Source organism: Balaenoptera borealis (assembly GCF_965194805.1).
Source record: "Balaenoptera borealis genome assembly, chromosome: 1".
In the NCBI taxonomy this organism is placed as follows: Eukaryota; Metazoa; Chordata; class Mammalia; order Artiodactyla; family Balaenopteridae; genus Balaenoptera; species Balaenoptera borealis.
In genome coordinates this window covers 85956675-85961946 of record NC_138860.1, presented here as the reverse complement: position 1 = coordinate 85961946, position 5272 = coordinate 85956675, and the positions used below count along the sequence as shown (strand labels likewise).

The 5272-nt window shown below is 53.2% G+C and overlaps 1 long non-coding RNA gene across 1 annotated transcript in view; it reads right to left on the bottom strand.

Annotated features, from left to right (window-relative positions):
* LOC309614300 overlaps nt 1–5272 on the bottom strand; it is a 276916-nt gene that overhangs the window by 129089 nt on the left and 142555 nt on the right. The window lies entirely within an intron of this gene.

The following is a 5272-nucleotide window of genomic DNA, read 5'->3' as shown; positions in this document are numbered from 1 at the left end:
ACCCACTGAGCCCCGAGGTAGTGGCATGGTCACGTCCCCCTGTCACGCAGCCTGTTGGTCAAGGAGCTGGCATGTGAACCCAGGCATCCTGGGAACACTGTGCCTATAGCTGCATCAATAAAAATAAAGCGGTTCGCAGAAGGGCCCCACAGTCTTGCATCAAATGGGATGCAATCTGGGCCCAGTAATCAGAGAGGATGCAATCCGGGCCCAGGAAACTTGAGGGTCCTGACTGTTGCACACAAGCAGGCAGTGCGGATACCGGCTGCCGGCCTGGAGTCAGGGGCCCCAGGCTGCCGTTTTCTCTGTAAAATAAGGGGACAGCCTGTACTGCGCCAGCGCTCCCAGCTCTGAAAGGCTGCAGGTTACTTCCCAGAAAAGTGTGAGCTCCTCCTGCTGGGATGCTGGCTGGGAAAACCACTACCAGGCCTGCCAACACTTCTCCTTGCCCCAGCGGCGCAGAACGGTGCCGGGAAGCTGCTGGGCCAGGGGTGGGGGGACCTGGGTTCTGGCTCCAGTTCTGCTTCCTAAGTCAAGCGCTTGGCATCCTCTCCTGCCTCATTTTTCTCATCTGATAAATGGAAGTAATGTCCACAGGCCCACCCCCACTTTATAAGGTTTGGGGAGAAGATAAAATGAGATGATGAATCTAAAAAAGCCCTTGGAGGGAATTCCCTGGTGGTCCAGTGGTTAGGACTTTGTGCTTCCACTGCAGGGGACACGGGTTTGATCCCTGGTCAGGAACTAAGGTCCCGAAAACTGCGTGGCACGGCCAAAAAAGAAAAAATAAAAAGCCCTTGGAGACTGGAGGTTCTGTGCACAGTGAAGAACCGGGGCCAAGGCAGCTCTCTTACCCTCTGCATCCTGGCGTTTCTGAGATGAGGACAGGCCCTGAAGTGAGAGACTGGCAGGCAGTGCTGGGCATAACCGCCCCTCACCCTCCACCAAGGTCGCCCTGTCTGCCAGGCCCCCCCTCCTGGGGCAGCAGCCCCTCCCCATGGTGAGAGGACAGCCAGAGAGCAGGGGGCTGAGGTGAGGAGAAGACACAAGGACTCAGAAACAGGGATTTTCTTTCTGATGCTGACCCTGGGCTGACTGTCGGGGCTTCAAAGGGGAGGCTCAGGGAGCTGAACCCCAGAATGATGACTCACTCATTAAACAATGTAATTGAGCACCTACCGGGTACCAGACACTGGAAAACAATGAGCTCCCAAGTGCCCAAGGTGGATGTCCGGCGGGTGAGTCTCGGGGTCCCCTGCGCACTGACTGAGCCAGCAGAGCCCAGGGACCGTGTGGGGACCGTGTGGGGCCTGTCCGGGAACGTGGACTGAAGAGAATCAAGTGGGAGCAGCGGCTGAAGCCAGACTAGGGAAGCTGGGGACCCAGGCTGCAGTCCCAGACTGAACGTGAGGCCGCAGAGCAGGGACCCTTAGGCTTCCCAGCCCCAGGAAGAGCAGTGGTCACCTTAGAGCCCCAGAAGTCCAGCTGGGGCCAGTGGCTCAGCCGGAGTCCAGGCACATCTGTGCATCTGGGGGCAGGTCCGAGTGGCGAGCTGGTTACCTCCTGCCTCCACCTGCACCTCCCCCGCGTCCCCCCCCCCTGCAGCGAGCCTCCAGCCTCCCATTTCTGACATCAGGTCCTTGGTATGTAGAGTCTTTCCTCTTGTCCTGGAAGAAGACGCCTGCTGGACTGTATCAGTTCTTTCCCTCACCCTCAGCCACTCTTGGAGCTTGCTTACCCCAGAAATTAAACATTTCCTTCTCAGTTTGTGTTCCCAGTTCACTTGGGCCAGCGGCTCAGTGGCCACCTCTAAGCATTTTGCTAAAGTTTCCCCTCTTAGCATACACCACACAAGCAGCAACTGAAATTTTATCATGTGGTCCCCGAGGCCCTGTAGGGGAAACCAAGAAGTGTAAGGCAAGTCCCTGCTCTTAGGAGTTTATCATCTAATTACGGAAAACTGAATAGCATACAGGTGCAGCCTGCCTACGGTCTCACCTGCCATGAGCCGTTGGGGCGTGGTGCTAAATGCAGCTGGAGGGGAAGAGGACACGTCGGACCAGCACCTGATTTTGGAAGAGGTGGCATTTGAGCTGACCTTGGAGGATGAGTAGGATGTAAGGGATGGGAAGGAGAGAAGGCATTCCATGGACGCCAGGAGCAAAGTGTCACGCATTAGTATTGGTCACTGTCACTGTGATCCACGCAGGAAGTGAGGAGAGCTTTGTCAGGTGGTGGCCACAGAAGGGATGAGGACACATAACTATGTGAAGGACAGGAAGTCTTTGGGCTAAGAGGACTGGACTTCATGTCCATGACATGATCTGGGATCTAATTCTGGGTTTGCCAGAAATTGCCACAATCTCTTCACCTGGAAAATGGAGGGACTGGGCAAAATAACCTCTAAATTTCCGTACTATTCTGGAATTAAAGGAGAGAAAGGAGTAAAGATGACTCTAGGGTTTTGAAGAACAGTCCCAACAACAGGAGGTGAGAAGTCAGGAGAGGAAGCAAGGTTTGGGGAGAGGATGTCAGTTTTACATAAATTTGAGTGTACCCCTTCATGACCCTTCCTTCCACTGGGTTCTGGTTCCCACTGCCATAGGCCGATCTGTTCTTCGTCTTGCCTGGCATCTGCTGCTTCCCTCCCCTGGGAGAGCGTGACCCTGCTGCATCAAGGCCAGAGTAAGGAAGAGGACCTGGCCTTTGCTCCAGGAGATCTGTCAGCTTCTCCTCTGTGAATAAACACCTTCTCCATCACCAACACAATCTTGCTAGGAAATGAATGGCTGCCCAGTGCCCACAGGTGAGGGTGGGAAGCCCCTAAACTTACAATTAAGTTTCCATCACCCCCAGAGGAAGGGGGGCTTGAAACAGAAATGAGGCTGTTATTGAGAAATGAAGTGTGGTTCCTGCATACCTGGGTTGGAGGACCCAGATGGGTACCTGGTTCACAGGCAAAGTTCCCAAGGAGTGGTTTAGACCAGTGGACCTCCCCCGTGGGTGTGCACAGAGCCCCCGTGGAGGTCAGGAACGAGATCACCCAGACTGGGGACCAGGCAGCTGTATTTTAATATCCTCGCAGGCAACTGTCAGACACACCTAAGTGAGAGACTCCTGGGCCTAGAGAGCTGCCAGGGCCAGGGCTTTGGGCTAAGGAGAGAGAGGGACAGAGGTGGTCCTGGGAGGTGAGGGGCTCACTCATAGAGAGACTCTGCTGGGGCATGGAAGGTTCCAACCTCAGAGGAGATGGATGGGGGTGGGCATTTCAGGCAAGGAGGCACACAGGCCCTGGCTGGGGGCTTTGCCTGTTTGGGGTGGTGAAGCCAGAGGGGCAGGCTGTGGCCAAGAGGGCAAGGCTTTGAATGCCATGCTTAGAGCTGGACTAGATCCTGAAGCTGCCAGGAGCAGGGAAGGCTGTGAGCAAGAGAAGGGAGACCTTTCCAGCACCAGGAGCAGATGTGGCCCCCTGCTTGTCCACACAGGGCCTTCAAGGTCTCTGAGATGAGCCTGGGCCTGTGGTCAGAGGGGCAAGCCCGCACTACCTCCTGCCTCGACTCATTTCCTTCAGAGCCAGCTCTGAGTCTTCCATTTCTGACTTCAAGTCCTTGGTATGTACAAAATTCTTGCCTCTCTTTTGGCTGCCCTGCCCGCCTCTCTGGCTGCAGTTTTGAGTTTTGTACCCTGATTCCTACCCTTTTATGTCTGCCTTTCTTAGGCCTTCAGCACAATTTGTCAAAATTAATTTGACACCAAGCTGGCTTTCTCTAGAAATTCAGGGAAACTTCTAGGCACGAGAGCGAGATTCATGTGGGGAGAATTACCATGGCCCTTTCCTTAGGGCAGTCCTGAGGTTAGAATCCTCTGTCTCCAGCGACAGTCCACTAAAGAAAGAAGCCATTGCTTGAGGCTCAAGTGGTGGAAATAACTTGCTCAGATTCTGGCCCATGGAGTCCAGCACATGAGCTGATCTCCCCGCTCTGCTCTATAACTCTGAAAGGGGTGCCCTGTTCAAACCACAAACAGGACCCACATCACCTCCAGAGCCTGCCTCTCTGTATACCTCTGCTCTGCTTGCAGAAATTCTTAATTTACTTCTGGAATTAGGTGAGGGGTTGGACACTGGGCCCAATTATCACACGGACATTTATTCTCTCTGTAGGAGCCCCTTTGGAGAGGAAAGATGGGCTTCTGCCACCTTCCTTAATTGGGATAAAACACACTGTTTCCTTGCTCTTAATTCACATCTGCAGTTGATCTTGGAATTGGTCACAGTACTATGTGTGGCCAGTACATTAAGTGCAATTCCAGACTCAAGAACAAAACAATAGGTTTCTCTGTTTTCTCAAAATGTTTGGAGGCCTCAACCCTCGCCCTACCTCCACCAAGCAGGGCCTGCCCTTTTTTCTGTGACTCTGGGACAATGTCTTCCCAGTGCATCTTTGCCCTCAGCCGCTGCTGAACCTGTGCCAGTCCAGAGCACCTCACCTTCTGGTCCACGAACCCCAAGGCACAAGGAGCCTGCCAAGCTGGGAAGACATCACAGAACTCAGTCCTGGTGGCCAATCTGCTGCCAGATTTCTTAGTAAGGAAGATAGCTTCTACCCAGACAGCAACATAACTTTTTTCCCCAATCCCTGGCACAGAGGCTGGGCCACCGTTGTCAACCTGCTGTGAGAACACATTTAATATGTGCTCTGTCACTGGCAAATCCTTGCTGAATCTTGTTGGGCTCTGAGAGAGGATCCTCAGCACAGAACGTGGGCATCGCGATGGGGCAGGTCTCAGGCTTTACACAGTGCAGAGTCTTGATTTACGCGGCACATCAACTAAAATAAAATTTTAAATGCATCATTAATCATAACACTGACTGACTTTTTTCTCTATGACTCTACAGCTTCACACACCTGCTCTTATTTTTATTTTGGCTTTTGCAATAATCCATGAAGTAGATAAACTGAGTACTGTTGTTACTCCAATTTTAGAGGTGAGAAGCCTGAAGCTTAGCATGCCCAAGGTCACACAGCCCCTGAATGGCAAAGTTGGGGTGGAATCTGGATCAGCGCTTAATCTCTTTAGGACCCAGGGCTGGATCTGCTACTGCAGCAGTAGCAGCAGTGGCAGCATGGGACAGCCGACTGCCCTGGGCTCCCCAGGCCCTAGCAGCCGAGGGGAATGTGGCTACTTGAGAATGTTCTCCAAGATCCTAAGGACAGGACTAAGTGGAGGCTTGTATCAGAGGAATGGGCCCTGGCTAATTGTTCCCCATGCC